At 37.7% G+C, this 12364-nt stretch overlaps 1 protein-coding gene across 1 annotated transcript in view; it reads right to left on the bottom strand.

Annotated features, from left to right (window-relative positions):
* The window catches only part of LOC126880251 (nuclear receptor-binding protein homolog), an 842193-nt gene that overhangs the window by 360352 nt on the left and 469477 nt on the right, over positions 1–12364 (bottom strand). The gene's annotated exons all lie outside the window — the stretch shown is intronic.

Here is a 12364-nt window from a genome sequence, read left to right as displayed (position 1 = left end):
TACTTACTACATGCGACGTAACCATACCCGGTAATAGTGAGAAAATTCTGATGACCATGCTTGATGGACACTGCCGAGAGGGAAGTTTAAGGATGGTCGAAGATGTGGATAATGTCGAGTTCCTAACGGCGAAAACTTTGGTAAAAGTTCGAGATGCGATCCCTGTAAGAGTTATGAATTTAAGGGAAACTGCTATCAAGTTAAGTAGAGGAGCTTTGATCGGGCAGTGTGTTCCCGTGGCTTCAATTTGCTCTGTGAATACCAATGAGAAATCATCGAAGGCGAAGTATCCAAAGGAGCTTGTTGAGATGATCATTGAAAGATGCCAAGATCTTGATCATGAACGAACGGAAAAAGTGACATCTATGCTGATAGAGTATCAAGATGTTTTTGCTATTGACACGAAGGATAAGGGAAAAACAAGCATAGTAACGCATAAAATAAATACCGGAGACGCTCAGCCAATCAGACAACGGCCTAGACGGCTTCCATTTGCGAAAAGAGATGAAGCCGAAGAGATTATCAAGGATATGGACAAACAAGGGGTAATTGAACCATCGAACAGTCCATGGACATCACCAGTAGTTCTGGTAAAGAAGAAAGATGGTTCAACGCGTTTTTGTATCGACTACCGCCAGCTCAATGCGGTAACAAAAAAAGATAGTTATCCTTTGCCCAGAATAGACGATACATTGGATACTCTCTCCGGTTCTCGTTGGTTTTCCACACTCGATTTAAAAAGTGGATATTGGCAAGTAGACATGGAGCCAGCCGATCGGGAGAAAACCGCATTTTCGATAGGATCAGGGCTTTGGCAGTTTACGGCTATGCCGTTTGGTTTATGTAATGCCCCTGCCACATTTGAAAGATTAATGGAGGCAGTTTTAAGAGGTCTAACATGGAAAACATGCCTGGTTTACTTGGATGATGTAATTGTGGTTGGAAGGTCCTTTGATGAACATGCCAAGAATCTAATAGACGTCTTTCAACGATTGAGGGCAGCGAACTTGAAGTTAAGTCCGAAGAAATGTCACATGTTTCGACGAGAAGTTAAGTACTTAGGACATATTGTATCGAGTAATGGTGTAACAGCTGATCCTGAAAAGATTGATGCAATTAAAGATTGGCCAGTACCAAAAGATAAACATGAAATTAGAAGTTTCCTTGGCCTATGTACATATTACCGACGATTTGTCAAAGGATTTGTCAATATCTCCAAGCCCCTAACAAAGTTGACGGAGGAGGGCAAAGAATATACATGGAGTGAGGAGTGTCAAAAAGCTTTCGAACAACTACAAAGGGCTCTGATCAGTGCACCGATATTAAGCTACCCGGGACAGGCAGGAAAATTTGTTTTGGATACCGATGCTAGCAACAGTGCCATAGGAGCTGTTCTCTCACAAATCCAGGATGGACAGGAAAAAGTCATCGCTTATTTCAGCAAAGTCCTGTCGAAACCAGAAAGAAACTATTGCGTTACCAGAAGAGAACTGCTGGGTGTAGTGAAGGCTTGCGAACATTTCCATAAATACTTGTACGGCAGAAAGTTCCTTCTTCGAACAGATCACGCTGCTCTAAAATGGCTCATACAATTCCGTAATCCAGAGGGCCAGATGGCAAGATGGTTAGAACGACTTCAAGAATATGATTATGAGATAGAACACAGGGCCGGAAGAGTTCATTCAAATGCTGATGCCCTTTCGAGACGACCATGCAGTGCAAATTGTAATCACTGTGCCAAATTAGAGGAACGATTTTGCCCCGTGAGACGAACCACCGTCGTTAATGAGCAATGGCAGCCACAACAGTTACAAGAAGCCCAAGAAGACGATCCATGTATAAAAAGAGTATTGGATTGGATGCGTCGAGGTGAGAGACCTAGTTGGCAAAACATTAGTGCATGTAGTCCGGAAGTCAAGGCCTACTGGAGCCAATGGAATTGCCTGATACTAAAAGATGATCTTCTGTACAGAACCTTTGAGAACGATGATGGTACAGAATCTAAGCTTCAGTTGATTGTACCTAAAAGTAAAGTGTCAGAAGTATTGCGTCAGTTGCATGACGGTACATCAGGTGGACATTTTGGTATTACGAAGACTCTGCAAAAGGTTCGAGAACGGTTCTATTGGGTGAACTGTAAAGATGATGTAAGAAGATGGTGCCGGAAATGTGAACTGTGTGCATCCGGTAATGGTCCAGTTGGTAAAAAGAGAGCACCCATGAGACAGTACAATGTTGGAAGTCCTATGGAAAGAGTAGCAATCGACATTGCAGGTCCATTTCCAGAAACCGATGCTGGAAATAAATACATTCTGGTAGCCATGGACTATTTTACGAAATGGACCGAGGCCTATGCATTACCGAATCAAGAAGCTGCTACCGTTGCAGAGGTACTTGTTAAAGAATTCTTCAGCCGATTTGGTGTTCCCTTGGAGATCCACTCCGACCAAGGGCGAAACTTTGAGTCAGCTCTTTTCCAAAACGTTTGTAAATTGATTGGTGCCAATAAGACCAGAACAACACCCCTGCATCCTCAATCAGATGGAATGGTCGAGAGGATGAACCGAACGATGGGTAAACACTTGTCCAAAGTTGTATCTGAACATCAGCGAGATTGGGACCAACACATTCATTTATTCCTGATGGCCTACCGCTCGGCCGTGAATGAAACTACAGGTCAAACACCAACCTGCCTGATGTTGGGTCGTGAAGTTCGTTTGCCCTGCGACCTAGAGTTTGGCTGCAGACCTTCCGAGGAATATGTTGCAGGCGAAGAATACGTAGACCGCCTGAAGTTACGAATGAACAACATTCATGAACTTGCCCGACAACACATCCAGATAGCCAGTGACAGAATGAAAGATCAATATGATTCTCGCTGCAAGAATGAAAGCTTCGAAGTAGGTGATCTTGTCTGGCTTTATAATCCACAACGTCGTCGAGGCCTGTGTCCTAAACTGCAAAGACAATGGGAAGGTCCGTATGAAGTTAAGAAGAAAATAAATGACGTAATATACAGAATTAAGAAGTTACCAAACGGTAAACCAAAAGTTATTCACATAAATCGTCTTGCACCATATGCTGGCTCAAATGAAACAGAGGAAGCCCGAGTCCTCCAACAGGAGATGAAAGATGCACCACAGCCAAGTTTTAAGGAATTTATGTCAAATTACGCAGAAAGAAAGAGTGCTAGATTCGGCGTGACCACAGAAGTTCAGCAAGATCTGTTTGGTGTTCCAGAAAACGTCTCTCTAGCCCACTGTGTTGCACAAGACCTCGAGATGACTAAAGGAATCTCGTCCGTATTCAATAGAAAGTTCGGCCGCCTGGACGAGTTAAGGAATCAACAACCTAAAATTGGAAGAGTATTGCGATTGGAAGATGGTCCTCGATCTTTGCTGTATATAGTGACCAGGAAGTCTTATACGGACACGCCAAGCTACGAGAACATATGGCGTGCTCTAACTAATTTGAAGAAAATGGTCTGTAATTATGACATCAAAGATTTGGCTTTACCAAAAATTGGCCATGCAGTAGAAAATCTGGATTGGAAGATTGTGAGAAGCATGCTGGAAGTGATCTTCAGAGAAACTGGCGTACGGATTACTGTGTGTTGCATGAACCCGAAGATGTCATACCCTTCAAAGACAGTAGACTGTTACTTCTTTTCTAGGGGTGTATGCAGAGCTGGAGAATCCTGTAGATTCCGCCATCCTGGGCCATCTAGAGTTGCTGATCGGGACGCTCAGATCTTAAGAGGGGAGCAGTGTAACAAAATAATTATTGACCTACCCTCGTATACCAGCTCCCGTCTCCGCACAGACAGAACACTATCGATGTTTCGAGATACGCCGATGCAGCGCCGATGACGTGCAAGCGGTCACATGGACATAGCTGGAGATATATAGATATTTCTGGAATATCTGTATCGCATATATAAATAGGACATATTTGTAAATAGAGTTAGTCTTAAGCTAAAGTTTGTAAAGTAAACTTGTATAAATATAAATAAAGTCGTATATAAATTACGAACCGCTAGTTTTATTGTAATTAGAAGAAATTACAGTAAATAACCGCTACAGTATATAGATTTTGAAAAACCATTAAAAAAGCATTCCAAAGTTTTTTCGATATGCCGTCTAGTTCTCGAGATATTTGACAATCGCCTTTCTGGACAGAGCCCTTAAATAATGTAAATATTCTTATTCAAGCTAGACATAAGCCGAGTGAGAGAGCTGACCGTGAAATTCATTTGCGATGTTTCCAAATTTACCGGATCTCGGGTTGTCTACAAAATATATATTTAGGATATACACAACGGATCGCGCGCGCTGCCCTCTACAGCGGATTTAGTGGAACCACTGCAAAATAAAATTCACCAAAAGGGGTGCAAAATGAGGTCCAGACAAAAATCGATTTCCTTGTACCCCAACCATTGTTACATCGAGATGTCACTATATACACGTGAATACAAGGTGAGATCCAAAATCGGATCTCGCCTTGCAAAACGGATCTCATCTTGTATAGCTTATGATACAAACGGATCTCGCCTTGATATGAAGACATATATATATATATATATATATATATATATATATATATATATATATATATATATATATATTTGAAAAACAAAAAAACAAAAGATGTAAATCTTTGAAACACACTCAGTGATCAAAAGATCTAAGTTATTGGTTTACCGACCAAACGTAACTAAATCAAACAAATGAAATAGAGAATGTGGAAAAATCCCCTTACGAACAATTCACACATCCACCATTTCAGGTTGGGAAAAATTTCTTGAATAGAATCAAAGATCCAAACACCTGTTCTTAGAAATGTGTTTCGCCCTCTTCAACCTCTCTGGGCTTATCAATAAAGATGAGAGGTTGAATATCTTTAGACACATTCCATCAAAAAACAACATTCGAGACCCAGACATAGCAGGAGCGTATATCTACGCCGCATAATCTGACCATGACAGCCTCACGTTTTAATTCCCTAATTACTATAAGTAAAATATATGTTTGAAAAACAAAAAAACAAAAGATGTAAATCTTTGAAACACACTCAGTGATCAAAAGATCTAAGTTATTGGTTTACCGACCAAACGTAACTAAATCAAACAAATGAAATAGAGAATGTGGAAAAATCCCCTTACGAACAATTCACACATCCACCATTTCAGGTTGGATCTTTGGATTTTTGATCTTTGATTTTGGATCTTTGATTCTATTCAAGAAATTTTTCCCAACCTGAAATGGTGGATGTGTGAATTGTTCGTAAGGGGATTTTTCCACATTCTCTATTTCATTTGTTTGATTTAGTTACGTTTGGTCGGTAAACCAATAACTTAGATCTTTTGATCACTGAGTGTGTTTCAAAGATTTACATCTTTTGTTTTTTTGTTTTTCAAACATATATTTTACTTATAGTAATTAGGGAATTAAAACGTGAGGCTGTCATGGTCAGATTATGCGGCGTAGATATACGCTCCTGCTATGTCTGGGTCTCGAATGTTGTTTTTTGATGGAATGTGTCTAAAGATATTCAACCTCTCATCTTTATTGATAAGCCCAGAGAGGTTGAAGAGGGCGAAACACATTTCTAAGAACAGGTGTTTGGATCTTTGATTCTATTCAAGAAATTTTTCCCAACCTGAAATGGTGGATGTGTGAATTGTTCGTAAGGGGATTTTTCCACATTCTCTATTTCATTTGTTTGATTTATATATATATATATATAGGGTGTCCCAAAAGTAGTGGAACGGTCGAATATTTCGCGAACTAAACATCGGATCGAAAAACTGAAAAATATTTGTTCAATAATTTTCAAAGATCTATCCAATGACACCAAACACCAACCCCCACTACACCCCCTGGAGGTGGGGTGGGGGTAACTTTAAAATCTCAAATGGAAACCCCTAGTTTTTCTTGCAGATTTAGATTCGTTACGTAAAAGTAAGCAACTTTTATTCAAGACATTTTTTCGAACTGTGGATAGATGGCGCTATAATTGGGAAAAACGATTTATCCTGATACCATACGTAAATTATAGAAACGGTCTAATATCTCGAGAAATACACTTCCAAATGAGAAACCAAAAAACAGGTTTTTAATATTATTCGAAAACCTATCGATAAACACCAAAAATAACCCTCCAACCCACCCCCTGTAGACGGGGTGGGGGGTAAATTTAAAATCTTAAATAGCAACCCCCACTTTTTATTGCAGATTCGAATTCGTCATGAAAAACTAAGCTACATTTATTCGAAACATTTTTTAAAATTGCTGATAGATGGCGCTAATAAATCGTATTTTTCCAATTAACGCGCCATCTATCAACAATTCTAAAAAATGTTTCGAATAAATGTTGCTTAATTTTTCATGACGAATTCGAATCTGTAATAAAAAGTGGGGGTTGCTATTTAAGATTTTAAAGTTACCCCCACCCCACCTCCAGGGGGTGGGTTGGAGGGTCATATTTAGTGTTATTCGATAGGTTTTCGAAAAGTATTAAAAACCTTTTTTTTGGTTTCTCATTTGGAAGTGTATTTCTCGAGATATTAGACCGTTTCTATAATTTACCTATGGTATCAGGATAAATCGTTTTTCTCAATTATAGCGCCATCTATCCAACGTTCGAAAAAATGTCTTGAATAAAAGTTGCTTACTTTTACGTAACGAATCCAAATCTGCAAGAAAAACTAGGGGTTTCCATTTGAGATTTTAAAGTTACCCTCCACCCCACCTCCAGGGGGTGTAGTGGGGGTTGGTGTTTGGTGTCATTGGATAGATTTTTGAAAATGATTGAACACGTATTTTTCAGCTTTTTGATCCGATGTTTAGTTCGCGAAATATTCGACCGTTCCACTACTTTTGGGACACCCTGTATATATATAAAAACGTCCAAGGAGTAATTGGGTTACTAGTAAATAAAAAAGTACTGAGATAACAGCTGGGAAAACCCTGGTACTGAGGAAGCAATGAAAGACTGGTGCTTCAAAGTGAGTTCCTTTTATTTTGGTCAAGCTTTCGCCTATTGTTTTTAGGCTTCTTCAGGACTTGCTACAAATTAATATATATATATATATATATATATATATATATATATATATATATATATATATATATATATATATTACTGTGATATTCAAAGATCGGTGTGCTCAAAGCACTTGATTAGATAATTAACTAATTAATTAAATTTAATTTTAATGATGCACTTATGATTTAATCACACTATTTAATGCTCTAATCTCAGGGTTTTATATTCTCGTGCTTCAATATCTCCTTTGCTTTACATATGATAAATAAGGTCAAAGATTAACGGAATAAAACACATATATGGTACAAAAGCATCTATTGAAATAAATTCACCCTCAAAATATCCTCTAAAAATAATATCTCCTATTCTGATTATTGAAATAACCCTACCACTATCTAAAGTACTTATTGAAATTTGCGTTATGAATAATTCTACAAAAAAAATAAAACTGTCTCTCGGATGATGAGTTGTCCAAATTCTTGTCTCTGGTCGCCTACAATTTACTCTTAGCAGCCCCCTATGTAGTCAGCAATCTCGCAACAAATTATTGCAAGCCTATTGTCATTAATGACCCCCTACAGATGCACGTATCTTTCAAAAAACAATGCTAGCCTTTTCTCCTCTCGATAAACTGAATCTATTTCTCGTTCCGGCATGCAACGGTGACTCTTGGAATATAAGTAGAACAATATAACTTACAATGCTTTACGTGATGAGCTTCCGTCAGGACACTTATTTCAACAAACTCACAACTATTCACTTATCTGCCTTACTACTTCAGGAGACTCTTAGAGATCACCACTAGTCGACTTAACGATCATTTAACAACTGACTCTTCTTCCACCCTCTAACATTTCGCTAAACTCCCATTCTTCATACCTAGCCCCTCCTTTTTCCTTCTTCACCAATCCGAGTTCCTCAATTTTATCCCCATCTACCTTTCAGATAACAAACACCAATTTTCCCTACCATTAGAAATTTCCTAAAACTAATTACATGCCAATCGGTTTTTTTTTCCTTTCTTAATATCTAAACAAAGATTACATTCATTTAAATTTCTAAATACAATTATTCCCTCGCCGCAAAAGTCCATTTGGGAAACCCGGTCTCATTGTCCAAACACATAACCACTTTCTTATCATACTAACTGTACAAAGAAAATACTTAATCCCTATTTAAATTTTGTTTACCTACGGCCATCCAAAGATAATTGACTTTCATTTCTTCGAAATGAATTTTGGTATATTTTTATTATATGTTTTAACTTTTCTAAAATATTAAGATCGAAACCATATTAATTCAAATTTTACATATCTTAACAACTCCCCGCCATTTGATTTGCCGAAAAAATTCTGTTATTTATTTAAATGACACAAGTTTTTTTTTAGGATCAAATTATTCCATTATGTTACCAAACTCTACTCATGATACTTATAAATGTCGTGAATGTTAAAAATACCCCGTATCTTGCCTGTCTCTATATGCGCTAATTCATAACTATTTACCCCATTTTCCGTATTGACCCTATATGGACCTTCAAATACCGGCATCAATTTAGCACAAATACCATTTTGTAAATTGGACACCCTCAGTGCCCTCACTAAAACTTTATCCCCTTTCTGGAATGTAACCGGCCTTCTTCTTCGGGTCCTCTCTTGCCTTTGGAGATATTTCTCTCCACTTCGTCTCAATCTTCGTTGAACCACCTCGATCACTTCTTCGTATTGTCTGGGGGCGGTGTCTTCCCACGGTCTCGTAGGCATTGTTCCTTTCATTACATATAAAGGCGTCTCCTTGGTAACCGTATTTGGTGCACAGTTCAAGTACGTCTCTATTTCAAACACTTTTCTGTCCCAATGTCGATGATGTTCTTCCGCAGCAATTCTTAGAAATTTTGTGACTTCTTGTATAAAACGCTCTGATGGGTTGCTCTATGGATGTCGGATGCTTACAAATTTTGTATTTATGCCTCTCTCTCTTAATTCCCCTTTAAAACGGTCATTCCTAAAGTATGTCGCATTGTCCAACAAAATATTGTCTGGTCTTCCCACTGTTTCGATAAAATCGTCTATCTTCCGAAGTATTTCAGCTCCTTTCGTGGTTCTACATGGGTACAGTTTTAAATACTTTGAGAAAACATCCACCATAACTAATATGTGTTTATTCCTCTGTGTTGTTGTTATTAAATCGCTCAACATATCAATGGCGACAATATCCAGTTTCTTCCGAGCTATGACGTTTTTTGTGATGTTTTCGTTTTTGAAATTTTTACTTTTACACTTTTGGCATGTCTCGCAATTTCGAGTCATCTCTTTGGCTATTGTATAGTCCTGTCGACAAATGTAGTTCTCCCTGAACATAAGCCACACCTTCCTGCTTCCAATGTGTCCGTTGTCACAGTGTAATTTTGCTAAAACTTCTTTTGCCATCTGTTCCGTGATTACATATAGTTCTTTACCATCGACCCTCTTAAAATATAAGTTATCTTCTTGTTCGGCCCTTTGCTTTTCTCTTTCATCCAGTTGTTCCTGATTTTCCCTGATCTGAGCCAAAGAAAATAAGCCTGCTTCTTCTCTCATTATGTTCATGCCAACGTGGAGAGTTTTGTGGTCCTCTTTGCGGAATTGTTCATCTCTCGTCAACGCATCAGCCAAGATATTGTCAGTTCCTTTGATATATTTAAATTCAAAATCATACTCTTGAAGTAAAAGAATGCCCCTATGAATTCTATTATTTACCAGCCTATTTTTCATTATATGTACCAAAGCTGCATGGTCTGTTTCAACGGTGAATTTTGCCCCTAGTAGGTAAAACCGTAATTTATTTACACAAAATAACACACTGGCGAACTCTAATTCAGTAACGCTGTACTTTCTCTCATATGTTTTGGTTACACGGGAGACAAAACAGATTGGCACCTCTACATCGTCTTGGATCTGTGATAACACCCCTGCGAATTTTGTTATGGAAGCATCGGTCCGGAGAATGAAAGGTTGATCATATCTTGGGTGGTGTACTCTTACAGCTGTGGAGAAAGCTCCTTTTAAATTTTTGAAAGCCATTTCTTGTTCCGTTCCCCATTTCCACCTAACATTTTTCTTAAGTAATGCTATCAACGGTATTTCTTTTGTGCTGATGTCTGGTATTAGTTTTTTGAAATAGTTTACCATTCCCAAAAATCCCCGCAATGTTTTTAAATTGGTTGGCCTAGCGTAGTTATTTATAATTTCGATTCTATCTTCTGCAAGACTAATCCCTTTTGTGTCTAATTTGAATCCTAAATACAGTATTTCCTTTTGGAAAAACTGACACTTTTGAATATTTAATTTCAATCCCGCTTGATCCAGTTCTTCTAGCACAGTGTGAATATGTCGTAGATGGCTTGTTACATCCGGTGAGAAAATTAATAAATCATCTATGTAATGTACAACAAATTCTTCATGCCTATTTAAGATTGTGTTCAATGCGCGAACCAAAGCAGCGCATGCACTCTGTAGGCCAAATGGTACCACCCTAAATCGGTATACCACTCCGTCGATCGAAAAAGCGGTATAATTTCGACATTTCTCTGCCAAAGGTATTAACCAAAAACTATGTTTCAAATCGATTTTGGAAAAAATGTGTGACCCTGTGATTCGTCCAAATATGGCTTCGATGTTCAAAGGCGCTTCGTATTGCGCGATTGTGTGTGAATTAATGTTTCTTGCATCTAAACATAATCGCAAATCACCACTCGATTTTTTAACGCATACTATCGGGTTGATATATGGAGAGTCACATCTTTCTATCACCTTGTCTTCGATCATTTTTTCAATTTCCTGTCCGACGCTTTGCCTGTATTTATACGGGATTGGATATGTCTTGGATTTAAAATTTTCTAAGTTTTTAACTTTAAAAGAATGTTCATAATTTTTAGCCACTCGGCTTTCTTCATTAATCAAATCTCCATAATTTTCTAGAATCTTCTCTACTTCCTTTTCCATGTTTTCTCCACATTTTAATTTTCTTTCATCCTCATTTTGTTCGCATGTGTTCACTGTCCATAATATTTCTTCATAAAATTCTGGATTCTCGTCCATTATTGCCATTTCTTCTCTGTCCTCATCCTTTATTTCTTCTTCTGTTTTTTTTTATCTTCAATTTCCATTTGGTATCCCGAGCACCATGTTTCTACTGCTTTCATTTCTCTTATGAGAACTTCCTTTTCTTCCTGCTTCCTTTCTGTTTTATCGTCGATTGCTGACAATTCTTCCGTATCTTCGATTTCCTGTCTTTCTCTGGTATCCACCGTGTTTTCCTTCTTTCTTTTTGAACTCTTCTTCTTTTTCTTCCTTCTTTTTTTTTTCTGGTTGATTTTTTTCTTGTACTTTCGGTTTTTCCTCTACAGTCATATTGATTTCTTTATGTTTTTCCTGTTCATTTATCTTTTCAACAATTATTTTCCTCTCTATTTCCGTTTCTTCTTCTATGTTGTCTGGTTCTGCTCTGATTTCCAGTTTATTCTCCGAAAAATTTATGGTGATGTGTTTTTCACTCAATTCATCAATTCCCGCTATCATATCATGGTTTAAATCTTCGATCACCACACATTGCATAATATAGTATTTGTCTCCCACTCTGATCCGCACTCCCAAACCTTCATTTACTGTCGTCAATTTTTTGTTGTTTGCACCCACTAAAACAACCCTAGGAATTTTGTACACAAATCTGTCCAAATTTAATTCTTTTACTAGTTTCTTATTGATTAACGATATCTCCGATCCAGAATCAATCAAAATTTTAATCGCTTTATGTTTTATAAATGCATCTAAGAATATTAAATTGGAATTAGAACTTTGTCTTTCATTTCCCGCCAACTGTATAAACTCTCTCGGATGACAAAATATACCGGAGAGTTTATGTTTGTTCAGTGGATGCTTTATTGAAAATCCTGTCTGGATTCATTGCATATATCTTCTTCCTCGTTTTCTATTGTTACATGATTCATCTCCCTTCTATTTTGTCGTTGGAAATTCTGATTGTTTCTACCGTCCCTTTGTTCGTTCGTATTCCTAGTCGGAGGATTTTGTGCATCTCTGTTTCTGTTGTGATTTTCATATGTTCTATTTTTTTCGTGATTCCTGTTATCATAATTTTGTTGTCTATTGTAATTTTGGTATTCTCTCGGCCTATCTTCGTTTGTTGATTGGGCATGTCGGTTTCTCTGGTCATAATTTGATTGATACCTTCTTGCCGGTCCATTATATTGTTCATGTTGTCTTCTGTTTCGCATTTCTCTTCGTTTTGCTTCCCTTACTTGAAGGAATTGGCACAAACT

This window comes from Diabrotica virgifera, chromosome 2 (assembly GCF_917563875.1).
Source record: "Diabrotica virgifera virgifera chromosome 2, PGI_DIABVI_V3a".
Taxonomy (NCBI): domain Eukaryota; kingdom Metazoa; phylum Arthropoda; class Insecta; order Coleoptera; family Chrysomelidae; genus Diabrotica; species Diabrotica virgifera.
This window is presented reverse-complemented; position numbering and strand designations above follow the sequence as displayed.